The 13685-nt window shown below is 37.7% G+C and overlaps 1 long non-coding RNA gene across 1 annotated transcript; it reads right to left on the bottom strand.

Moving 5' to 3' along the window:
- Positions 1–6801: 6801 nt before the first annotated feature.
- On the bottom strand, positions 6802–10373 carry LOC148155276 (uncharacterized). The gene is made up of 2 exons (XR_015765526.1): positions 8073–10373; positions 6802–7188 (listed from the first exon to the last, which is right to left on the bottom strand). It is a non-coding gene; the product is annotated as an uncharacterized LOC148155276 (long non-coding RNA).
- Positions 10374–13685: the final 3312 nt, after the last annotated feature.

Raw genomic sequence — 13685 nt, forward strand, 5'->3', positions numbered from 1 at the left:
ATTTATTTTTGTCAGATGGTGATGACAAAGTTCTGGGTCAGGTCGATTAAAAATGTAATTTTTTTTTAAAAATTCGCAACTGGGAGCCTGTACCTTAGCATCTTCATATTTTCTAAACATTATTTCTCATATTTGCATACATAAGGTTGAGAAATAATTTAAAAAAAATATGGGAAAATTAAAACCCATTTTGTCCCTATTCTCAAGAATCACTGATATATATATGTTAGAGGTGTTCCGATCGATCGGCCACCAATCATAATCGGCCAAACTGATCACCAGCTTCTCATTTCGCAGCCTGCCTGTGCAACTGGTCTCATCTTTCCTTCACTCTGCACAAGCACGCAACAACAAATCCTAAGCAATGTGATGTGGAACTACAACGTAATGAGGGAATGGGGAAGTTTGCGTGTTGAGGGAATCAATCAAATTTTATTTGTATAGCACATTTCAGCAGGAAGGCATTTCAAAGTGCTTTACATAATTAAAATAAAAACAGCATGTGACATTGAATAAACAGTGAGAAAGAGAAAGAGATTTTGAAAGATTTTAAAAAGACAAAAACATTAAAATGTGCACCCCTTTTAGGACTTCAGTTAAATGTTTAACTGGGGCTCTAACCAGTTGAAGCACGTCAAAATGCATCAACACCACGAATCTAATATGGCATAAAACCATTGCCATACTTCGGTAAATAATGACACCTTTACTGCAAAGTTGCTGTAAAAGTTGCACTGAAAGTCCATTAAAAGTGCCAACTTTGCATGATTTTGTAAATTGATAATTTAATGCAAAGTTAGCATTTTTAATGGATTTTCAATGCACCTTTTAGAGCAACTTTGCATTAAAAGTGTCATTTACCGAATAACACTTCAGTCATAGACATTCATAAAGACTTCTTTATGTTCACGACAGGTGTTATGTTATGTTTATGACGGTGTCATGTCAGTCTTATTCACACCCCCTCAAATAAAGTTACCAAAGGTTTTTCAACAAGATCAGACTAAATGTTTTGTTTCAAACATCTCCGCTTTGAATAGGGACTACACAAGTAGACTGTTGGTAAAATTGTAATTTTTAAGACATAAATAATTACAGACACCAACATAATTTATTTAAGGCTAATTGTTAATGTAGCTCTGACTCCATGAAGACAGATTGACGAGCCATTCTGACCCATCGCTGTCTTAAAAAAAATGCTGCCTTCATTGACATTCCCAGGAAATAACTTGGGATAATTGTTACTTGCACAATATGGTCTTAAGTGGATTGAATCGCACTTGGGAAAAGTTTTGAAATTGTTTATTTGACACCTGATGCTAAATTATACCAAGAAGCTTAAAGATTGGTGCAACTGGAAAGTCTGGAAAGTGTGGAAAACTTACCACCAGGGCACGTTAGAGTTTGTATGTCCTTTACAAATCCGTTTCAACATTGATTGTATCCGTCTCTGGATTTCAGGCGCCAAAGCTTCTCCATGGTGTACATAACGTACTCTTCGTGTTCACTTGGCAGTTAACTATATTGATGTAGGAGATCAGAGGCAGCTTGTCTGACATATTTTCCTACTCAGTCTCAACATACGGGTCGATCCCGACGCAGCCATTTTGTTCTTGTATCTTTTTCTCGCACATTGGTCAAAAGTGTCCACATATTTTCTTTTTATTGGTCTCGGAGCCATGAGCCCACTATTCTTTGTACATACGCTTGTCTGCTAAACTGGCGCCGATCACTTCCTGTTCAGACTGTAGGGAACTATGCGTCACCCCTTAGCACGTGACATCTGGCTCTTCGGAAGTCTGACCGCCCCGTCATGATGGACATCAAAACAACCACTGCGCTCCTTTGAAGCATGTCAAAAAAACAGCCTGTCTAAAATTGCTTCTATTTAGTTGATTTCAATTTAAAAAGTGGTCATGGAGAAGGTAAGCGTGTAACTATTCGTAATCATGGAGACAATGCCCCACCATCATGTAGCCTAGCATGTATGGAAAAAACTGATTAGCATCTCATTTTTTGCACATTTTTAATTTTGCTCCGGTGCAAGGGGAAACTCTTATTTATGACATAGTGATTTAAATCATCTGGTGTGAATTCAGGCAAAGTCAATAATTTGACTTCCTTGATGAACGCTTGTTACTTCATCATGAGTGAGGAAGTATTGGTCAGTTTGGAAGCTAAATATTTCCAACTTTTTTAAGTACCACCGTATGAGCCCCAATCAGGTTTGTTACGTTCACAGACAAGTTATCTCCACTCGAACAAGAAGAAGCCATGAATAAATTGGTAAAAACAACTTGGGAAAATAACTTAAGTCTCTCTGTTCAATACTCCCATCCTTCTCTCCCGACATTCATCATGGCGCCTCGAATGTTTAAGTGACGCAATTGCAAAGGGTTAAGGCTTACTCTTTGACCTTACTCTTTGACCTTACCGCTGTTTTACCAAGATTTTTAGGATGGAAAAGACTTTAGTCACAATGTTTTTTCCCATCAGTTTTGGCGTTGGATATGTGATTACAAAGGGAGTAAAGAAAGTTTTTAACAAACTACTTCCCAATATAACTTTTGAAAGAAGTACGTCTCAGGATGACACAGAGTACGATGTTTTCGACTCGTACCTTTTCAATCCTTCCCCGGCTGGGGGGGGAAGTTTGCCCTGAGAAAAAATTTAGCTCTCAGGACGAGTGCACTGACTGTGAATATGACGTGTTTGATGCTTATCTTTTCAAGCCTTCCCCAGCTGGGAAGCAAACGTCACTGACTGGTGAAGACAACACCCTTGAAAAGACGGCTGTCGCAGGGAGCGATTTCTCCAATCGTTCCCAAGAAGAGGAACAAACTTCCTCGGGTGGGGAAAAAGCAGCATCCGAAGACGAGCCATGAAGAGAGATCTGACCTAGGGAATGATTTCTCCAATGTCAAAAAACACACTTCCCTGGCTGCAGAATTTAGCTGTGAAAAGAAGACAGCTGAGCCTAAAAAATCAACTCCTGCTCTGACGAAAGCGGATTTAGAAGACTGGACCCAAGAAAAGACATCTGTCCAGGAGAAAGATTGCTCTTATCTCAGAGAACGTTCGCCCCCAATGTTCACGTGGGCAGTAGTTGAGTATAATGAAGAGCATAAAGACTCAACTCCTGCTCCAATGAAAGAGGCATCAGAAGACTGGACCCAAGAAAAGACATCTGTCCTAGACAACAAGTTCTCTGATCCCAAAGAACAAACTTCCCCGGCTGGGGAAGTTTGCGGTAAACGTTCACGGCCAGTGCTCACGTGGGCAGGAGTTGAGTATAATGAAGAGCATGAAGACTCAACTCCTGCTCCGATGAAAGAGGCATCAGAAGACTCGACCCAAGAAAAGAGACCTGTCCTAGAGAACAAGTTCTCTGATCTCAAAGAACAAACATCCCAGGCTGGGGAAGTTCGCGGTAAACGTTCACGGCCAATGCTCACGTGGGCAGGAATTGAATACGATGAAGACGACGAAGACTTTTTTGGCCCTGCTGTGAAAAAAGAGACATTAGATGACTACAGCCATGAAGATTCCTATGATCTCAAAGAACACACTTCCCTGGCTGGAGAATTTTACAGTGAAAATAACACAGTTGAGTCTAAAAACTTAATTATTAATTTGCCGAAAGCAGCATTAGAAGATTGGACTTATGAAGCGAGATGTCTCCTTATGAATGACTTTGCCAAAAGTCCAAAAAAGCGGACTTCCCCGGCTGTTAAGCCCAGACATCAAGCTGTAAAAAATTCTTGTTGGCCATTTTGACTGACAGTATGTCACATCTGCTGCTCTCCTCCTGATATTTAGAATAGCAGATGTAATTACCGCTGGTAAAACGTATTTACCAGTGGTAATTACATTTCCCACCTCAGACTGAAGATGCTCCGCCTTCCCAAGACAGTCTCGTCAAGAGGATGGTCAGGATTGTCCCTAATTTTCTTGATCCAACGAAGAATCCTTCTTTGCATCAACATCTCCAGAGGTTGCACAGTCGTTCCCAGAACAGTACCAACCTTCTTTATGTATCTAGAGAAGGATATCTATCTACAGACCATCCTCTTGACGAGACTGTCTTGGGAAGCCGGAGCATCTTCTGTTTGAGGCTTTATCAGGTTCAGTGTGGTACAGACCGCTTCAGGAGATCTTTCCTGCCGACAGCCATCACCATCTTCAATGGCTCTTTGAAGAATCTTGATGAGTTACAGCATGTAATTTCCCTTTGGCATTAACAAAGCCTTTTAAGGTCCCTGACTCTGATGCTGCTGCCCCAACAGATGACGGCAGAAGAGATGACGCTCTCAACAACAGATCTGCAGCATCTTGCTGCGAACCTTGAAAGATATTAGCTTCCTCCAGTCTCCTCTGTCCCTTCTTATAGACGCTTCACTATTGCGTCTCCAGTCCAGTCTGTTGTCTTGGGTTTGAATCCCGGCCTGGGTTCTTTATGCATGGGGTTTACATGTTCTCCATGTGCATGAGTGGGTTCTCTCCGGGTGCTCCGGCTTCCTCCCACAGTACAAAAAGATTTTGTGTAGATGATGGACGAAAATTTTATAATAATTAATATAACAATTAATTATTATAAAATCATAATTAATACATTAATTAATAATAATAATAGCAATAATAATATGAATATCAATATATTAGTATATTAATCAATACACAATTAATTATACAATATATAATGATACTTAGTTAAAAAGTAATTATATTACTATATTACATATAGTAATATAATTATTACTAATTATATTAGTAATACTTTACTAATATAATTAGTATATTAATACAAATATAATATACTATATCAGTATTTTATATATATATATATATATATATATATATATATATATATAATTAGTATATTAATACAAATATAATATACTATATCAGTATTATATATATATATATATATATACACACTGCTCAAAAAAATAAAGGGAACATTTCACTTTAATTTTGTGTGTGGCTCCAAATCCAGGCCTCCATTGGTTAATAAATTTGATTTCCATTGATGATTTTTGTGTGATTTTGTTGTCAGCACATTCAACTTTGTACAGAACAAAGTATTCAATGAGAATATTTCATTCATTCAGATCTAGGATGTGTTATTTGAGTGTTCCTTTTATTTTTTTGAGCAGTGCATCCCAGTTTTCCATGTCTGGCATATAACCATTCATTTTAGCTTTTAAACTGGTTATATTGATCAGTAGCTTAGCATCATGACCTGTTTGTTCTGAAGATCCTGCAGCTTCCACTTCATCTTCCTGACATGGCGCCTCCTCACCCTGACTATCATACTGATAGGAGGAACCACAGAGCTCTGTTAAGTTAAAGCTCATCTTCTGAAGTTGGGATATTTTTCCTTCAACAGGTTCCAGAGGAATCACCTCAAACCAGACGTTGGACTGGATTTTATTTCATTGTCATTTATGAATGTTAGCTCCCCATTTTCAAGAGTGGAGCTGTAAAAGTTGAAAAAGGTTATCATTTTTAGAGAAAGTCTCATCAACATCAATATTTCCACTAAATAAGAGGCAAAAAAAAAAAGATAAACGAAAAACCTCTCACACTCTGAACCAAACTATTTTTTATATTAGACAATTAATCTAATTTAACATAATTATCGCGGTAGAAGACATTTGTTTTTTAAATACTTAATGAAACATACCGTGTTTGATGTTTGTTGTAAATGACGTATACTCACAAAGAACGAGGTAATTAGTCTAATTTTGTCTTTTATTGAATGTCCAGAGATTACGTTAAAAACATAACATTCAGTCCGTCACAATATCAGGTTTTCAGGCTTGATATCTATTTTGCAATCATTAATAAGCCTCCCTGAACACAGCGGTGGTTGATTAGTTAATTTAAAACTCCTGCTCTGCTCGTTATTTTGATAATGGAACCGAAACGCACAGAATTGCGCAACACCTTGTAGAAACAATAATCACTGAGATTATTGTTGTTGTTGGGTCATTCATTTGAATACGTTTTGTTGATTTTTGTTGTTGTTGTTCTTTAATAAAGTTACGAACGTTTTGATGAGGCAGAGGAGGACGTGATGGTCTCAGCCTCCTGGCGGCGTTCAGTTGTCACCTAATGCCGAGATCGATTCAAAACCTTCCGCGATCCACGTGTTGCAGCCCTACTCTAGCAAAGCACGAACAGTTCAGAAACAATATGAAATGGGAAAAAAGTTATTTATTAACTGATTAAGTCGTGTTTTGTATTGTTCTTGAAAAACTAATCAGTCACGGCTGATTAGTGGATGCACTCACGGCTGCACAGAGGACCCAATGATTTTTTACAGCAAACAGCCGCTCCCCTCACTTACAGGTACTGCGTACCCCAGCTAAATCTTTTAGCTGGGGTACGCATGGAGTTGCATGGAGTTTTTGCATGCAACTACATGCAGAAACTCCTTTCTGCATGGAGTTTGCATGTTCTCCCTGTGCATGCGTGGGTTTTCTCCGGGTACTCCAGTTTCCTCCCACAGTCCAAAAACATGATTGTCAGGTTTGAGCGTGCGTCTGTGCATGGTTATGTGTCTCTGTGTTGCCCTGCGACAGACTGGCGACCTGTCCAGGGTGTACCCCGCCTCTCGCCCGGAACGTTATAGTTGGAGATAGGCGCCAGCAACCCTCCCGGTGAGGCACTGACTTATGACTTAGACACCACACGTTATTGGACAGGGCCGTGCAGAGACCACTAAAGGGGCAGGTGCTCAAAAAAGAAAAAAGGGCACATCTTACCGCATTCTAGGACAGAATATTAACAAAGCCACACAGCTTTCAGAGTTTAATAAACAATGATAAATTACAAAATTGTGAAATATACAATCAAAGCTAAGGTAAATCTCTATACAGAGCATACAACTATGCATATGTAAGATATTTTATTAGTAATTTCTTTCTGCAGGTCTATTTTGTTATAGGAAAGTATTGCAATATTCAAACCCACAATTCAGCAAGATATGTAAATCAGAGCTGGTGGTTTAACTTCGATTTACATATTTTGTCTTTACAGAATGACACTATTAAAAATATAAACAAGGGCACAATGCAACCTCTTAGTGACTGTAATCTATAAAAAAGATCTGCCTGTTTGCTGCAGTGGAGATGAAGATGGTCCATTCAGGAAAGCAGAGCTGCATCAAACTTTAAGGTGGAACTGCAGAAAAAAAGAAAAAAACAAAAGCAAAAATGTAATTGTTAATGCATGTCACTATGGGAAAAGCCTACTGAGTTTTGCTTAAAACTTTTTTAAACATTTAAATCACACATTTGTCTCATGAAGTGAATTTTTTTTGCAAAACAAACTTATTTGTGCATGTCAGAAATCTTTTCTTGATATTCTAAGTTTTTGTTTGACTCAAAGTTTTGCTTGTGATTCTCACATGACATCATGGGCAGGAGCCAAAATCACAACAAAAGATTTCTGATGTGTGCAAATAAAAGTTTATGTTTGGCAAATAACTTTTTAAGTTCACAAGACAAAAATTAGTTATTTAATTTTTAAAAAGTTTTTTTTAAACAAAAGAATTTGTTTTTAAAAAAATAAATCATTACAATTCCAAAAGTTTTTATTACAATTTTATTTTACTTAACTGAGGTTAGTTTATTTTTTCCCATTGAATAATTGGGGAAAAAATTTAACTACATACTCTGCGAACCAGACCCTAAACTTAAAGTCTGGGTTGAGTTTTTTCCCCTTCATTAATGACACACATTATATATATCATGGTAATTCAGGGTGAGTTATTTTTAATTCTAAATTAATATCCTTGTTGGACTATTATTTAAGTGCTATGTTTATCTAACGCCAGAATAAATGCGATGTACATTATGCAGCAAAGGAAATTAGAAGATCGGACATATATTCATTATGGAGATGATACGTTTTGGACGGGCGATGTGCCTCGTACACAGGGAAGAAGCTTTTCAGTTATATAGCTTTGATAGCAAAGTCGTAGCTAGCAGCTAGCTAATAGCACAACAACAACAGTCTGTATGATAAAAATACTGAATCGATAGATAAGAACAGTTTTTCCTCACCTGGCTGTCTCCTCCCCTCAGTAGTTCTTCAGAGTAAGCCAGACGCAGAGGCCTGTCAGTGTCTGTTGTATTTCATTATCTCTCTGCTTAAACCGCGACTCCGTGCTGAAGCAGAAACGATACTTCAACGTTTTCCGTCATCTGACAAGTAGCAAGTCACTCCACTTTATTCACCAAAAACGTTTTTTTTAATATATATAATTCACCAAAAACTGATCTGTAATCTGGAACGTTAGCTACGTTGAGCTCCAGTTAGCCGCCTTATGTCACTGCGCGAGAGGCAACTGCGTCATGCGTCACGGGCAAAAGGTCAAAGGCAACAAGGTGACCGGAAGGCTTTTTATGTTGTACAAAAAAAATAAAAGAAAAGAAAATAACTTTAGTACATGTTATTATGTGTCAGAAGAGGGCTTTGAAAATAATAATGCAAAAAAAACAAAAATTTGACCAAAAGGGCACTTTGGGGCAAGGAGCAAAAAGTGCAGGTGCTCAAGCACCCCCAGCCCCCCCCCTCCCCTCTGCACGTGCCTGAAATACGTAATTGGAAAATCCTGAAGCAGAGAACAACCTGGCCTCTGCTCTCTGCTTTCTGATTGGCTCTTTCAGCATGGGCGGTTCCAGACCTGCTACAACTAAGTACTGAAGAGATGATACTGAATCACGATACTCACTGACACAGAGACTGAAGCCAATTGATCCCATGGACCAATTTCATTTTTACACTTTTGCTTCGGCAAAGAATAAAAAATGAAGATGTTCAGTCGTATTGAAATGAGATCACCGTTTTCATCTGCTGGACTCTGAGGTTCACTTATTAATCCATGAAATATTTCCCTGTTCTTTGTTTTGTTTTGTTTCATTCTTTATTTCTGGTCCTCCATAAAGAAATACTGGCCTCGCTTCCCAACAATGTTTTGGCAAATCATTTCACATGAAAAAGTGACTTTTCATAGCTTGATAAAACTTTAACATTTTATGTAGCCTTATTATTATTTCTTGTGATGGCAGACCTCAGGAAAAACATTACTGTAAATAGTAAATTAATTTTTAAAATAGGCAGAACAAAATATTCTCACAAAATCTATAAAACGCTCTACAGCTCAAAAAGTATTCAACATATTGAGAAAAACAAGGCTTGCAAAGCACCTTAAGATGCAACTCTGTGCTTACAGGCAGACAAATAAATAGATTTTTGCTACATGGTCATGGTAGTTTGAGAGAAACAGAATCAGGTCTGCATTGGCCAGAAAAGTTCCTAGTTTGCTCTGAAAACTTAAACAATTAAAATAAGAACTTTTTGGCTCCTTTTTGATGCATTTGCAAGTTTTTTTTCTGTATATAGCTTTCTTTCTAAATGCATGAATAAAATTTAGTGTAAAAAGACTGGAATATAAAGGTTAAAATCCAAAACCGTTAAATTAAAAGCAGGCCTTCTCTAGCTAACCCTATCAGAGGAGCTGTTGTTTCTACATCAGAGCTATGACCACATACACATCCTGTCAGGGCGGAGGGGTGGCGCTGACTGAACCGCTGGGGCAGAGGTCGACGTGATCGGCCGGAGCGGGAACTCGGCTGCAGCAACCTTTTTTTTGTTTTTGTTTCTTTGTTTTCTATATTAGTCAGCTGCAGAGAGTAAATTCTTCTCTGTCCTTTTTCTGAGGCAGCAAATCTGAAGGAAGCGTCTGAAATGTCAAAGTTTGATGCTGACATGAGGCTCTAACAGTGCGCCTCGTGCCCCCCTTTCCAACCACAACCTGACCCAGAACAAGGTTTCAGTGTGACGGGAGACATTCTGTAGATGTTGCAGGTCTCAGGTGGGGGTACAGGCAAACGGATGCAAATAACCTGTTTTAACAGGAAAAAAACAAATGAGCCACAGGAGACGGTGTTGCTGTGCTGGTAGCTCTCATCCGAATTTATTCCAGATTATAACAATAAAGTCATCATACAACCCAGAAAATTGTGACTATACATTCACACTTCCACTAGTTCCTCTATAACACAACACCAGCTTATTACTATATCATGAATTGTAAATAAATGCACATTACAGACGGCTATGTAAAACATACGCATTCTTCGCGTACCATCTGAGGAAATCCTCCGAGCAGCTAACCGAGAGCTTATTAGCAAACCGCATAATGACGACATAAAATAACACAAACCAAATACACAGGGGACCAATGTCACGACACTTAATAGAACGACCATGTTTATTACATAACAGTTTTCAGTTTAGACCCGAACCAACCTGTTTTAACAGGAAAAGAACAAATGAGCCACAGGAGACGGTGTCGCTGTGCTGGTAGCTCTCATCCGAATGGAAGGGAGCTTCCTCGAACCCGCAATGATGCACCGTCAGTCCCACAAGAGCCCGCTTCTGCCATCTAGCGGCGCACCCGTGTTACTGCGTGACATTGCTCCAAAACTTCAAAACAACTAAAATCACAATTTAATCCAACAAATGTGACCACACTTTGTGGGGGTCACATAGAGGAGAGTTCAACTTCATCTGCAGCTCTCTGATGAGGTTGCAATATCAGAGCATGTTAGTTAAAAAAAGACAAGGTGATAAAGTGAAAAGCTAAAGTGTATTTATACGGCACGTGTCTTAGAAAAAAACTCAGACAGTGCTGTATAGGTTAAAATGTACTAAATCTGAACACAACAAATGCAGCAAATAAATTAAAAACGCCAAGATCCTTTATTCCCACACATTATAACCTTTTATAATGACTCTAATAAAATTTAGATAGTGAGAGTTGCTCCATCATAAAGCGTTTTAAGTTACAATGACGTTTGGTGCTGTCACTGCATTCATTTACCCAAAGATTCCAAAAAGGAAAACAAAATTTTCTTTTTTGAAAATTTTAGTTTTAAAATGGTCACGCAGATATTTTGGTACTGTTCTCGTTTCAAATGTATATCAGTGTATATCCCATACACTGAATTTAGGCCAAATTATTGGGACGTTTGCTACTCACTGGAGACTTCCGGGATGATTTATGTGGTTTGGTTGGTAGCCTGCTGCCCTCTGCTGGTCAAAATCCTTACTTTACTGATTATCCAGACTCGCATTTCGTTTCATAAACTGTTCACTTAACTGAGGAGGTCATCACACACCGACTGACTGTGAGTTTGACAGTTGACGCTGGAGGCATTGATGATGAGAAAGGCATCCACACTGGAAAAACAAGGGAGTAAGGTGATTACAGCATTGTTCTCATAGACACAAAACACACACAATATATATATCCATTATGATATTTGAGCTATGCTGACAGAAAACATTCCAGTGTGTGGTGCAAAAGAAGCTGCAAAAACAAGCTTTGAGTGCCCCAAAAAAACTCTGTTCCATTGTCTGAAAATGGAAAGAAGGGAATATAAATTCAAAATCTTAAACATACTAGCAACTTTGAAAATCTGTCTATTTCCGGTGTTAGGCTATGGAAAAATCTGAATGAGGATATCAGATAAGTCCAACTATCAAAAAATTGAATGTGTAAAAAATAAGGATTATTATTGGTAAAGGTAAGTTAATTAGGGATAATTATATTTTTTTGTAACATTGTATTATGATGAATACGTCCAATATTTTTATTGGTTTCTGAACTATTATTATTGTCAAAACCAGTGACGTGCGGTAAGGGGAAAATAATATAGAATAATAAAATCATTTCTATTGCTATTTTCACTCTGGTTTGTACTATAAAGCAATTATTTTTTTACTTAGCTTAACCAATTCTTTGTCAATTGTCAGTTGCTATGACAACGAGTCTGCGTGTAACTTGGTGGATACAGAGCGACCAGTGGCGGAGCCAGAGGGGGGTTGGGGGGGGGCAGTGCCCCCCCTATCATCTGATGCACCTGAGCACCATCAGGCAAATAATTCTGGTCCGACCCGAACTATTTTTACCTGTCAAATTACCTATCAAAACATATTAACAGACTATTTAGCCGCATTTTTATGCGGTTTAGTTAATATTCGCCTAATTGAATCCAGATCCCATCACACATAAAGCAGATAAATGCATCTAACTTTTTCTCCGTAGTGACACAAACCACTGACTGTGGCTCCAATATTTATAACTTATTAAATTAAGCGACTCCACTTAAATTACCATTAATTCACCCGCTGCGTCTGAACGCACAGCTTCACAAATTCTTCCTGGTCGCATCTGCAGAGAAATCTGCGCTGGTTCATCTACAGTTGGATCTGTCTGAACCAAACCGAACAATTGAACTCTGCGAGATTTTTTTTTCTTTTTCTTTTTTTTTTAACCCTGTGCGCAGTTCGGGCGTGCGTTTTTGCCAGGATTTTTTATTTTTATTTTTTGCATGGTTTCGCTTCTCCAAAACGGACAGATGTTATGTCTGCCGCGTTCCTTCTGAGCATCGCTCTACTTCTGAGGTAACGTCGTCACCTCCATTTGTTAAAACTGCAGGGCGAGTTAAGCTTAATTCTTCGCAGCGGCGGAGCCGCGACCGCAATGGTTGCGCAGCACACTGCGCATGGATCTAATTAACTTTTGCACTTTTATTTATTTCCTCAAAATAAACTGGTGGCTCCTCTGTTTAGACTATAAATGGATTAAAACAATGTTGCATTCTCTTTAGTTTTCTCTGTTCTGTACTGGAGACTGGAGTTAAAGGCGCCATTTCAACTAAAGGTTTGCAATGAGCTTCCTAACCAGACGCTCCAAGGTGTCTGGTCCATAACGCTGTCAGCTCCCGGTCAGAAAGACGTATTTAGTTCAGCGTCCATGAGATGATATTCAGAAAGGATTTTTTAATTGATTGATTTTAGTTGCCTCTGCGATGAACTCTTTGCGTAAAGTCTATAATGTCGCCATGTGCTCCAGTCAAGGGTGTTAATTATAACCTGTCAAATGACAGAGGGGCTTATATATATATATATATATATATATATATATATATATATATATATATATATATATATATATATATATATATATATATATATATATATATATATATATATATATATATATATATGGATGGATAGATGGATGAATGGATGGATAGATGGATAGATAGATAGAGATATAGATATATGAATATATATCAATATATTTATATATATAGATAGATATCTATATGCATGTCTACATTTCTACATCTATATATCTATATATCTACTTCTCTCTATATATGTATAGAGAGGTAGATGTATAGATAGATTGATATTGATATGTAGATATATATATATAGATTTATATGTATTTATAGAGAGACAGATTGATAGATTTAGATATAGATATCTACAGGTGCTGGTCATAAAATTAGAATATTGTGATAAAGTTCATTATTTTCCATAATGTCATGATAAAAATTAAACTGTCATATATTTTAGATTCATTGCACACCAACTGAAATATTTCAGGTCTTTTATTGTTTTAATTTTGATGATTTTGGCAAACAGCTCATGAAAACCCAAAATCCCTGTCTCAAAAAATTAGAATATTATGAAAAGGTTCTCTGAACGAGCAATAAAAATAATCATCTGAATCAACAAAGTAACTCTAAACACCTGAAAAAGATTCCTGAGGCCTTTAAAAACTCCCAGCCTGGTTCATTACTCAAAACCGGAAT

Source organism: Poecilia mexicana, unplaced genomic scaffold, assembly GCF_051168715.1.
Source record: "Poecilia mexicana isolate PSO_F unplaced genomic scaffold, ASM5116871v1 scaffold_15, whole genome shotgun sequence".
NCBI classification, from domain to species: Eukaryota; Metazoa; Chordata; class Actinopteri; order Cyprinodontiformes; family Poeciliidae; genus Poecilia; species Poecilia mexicana.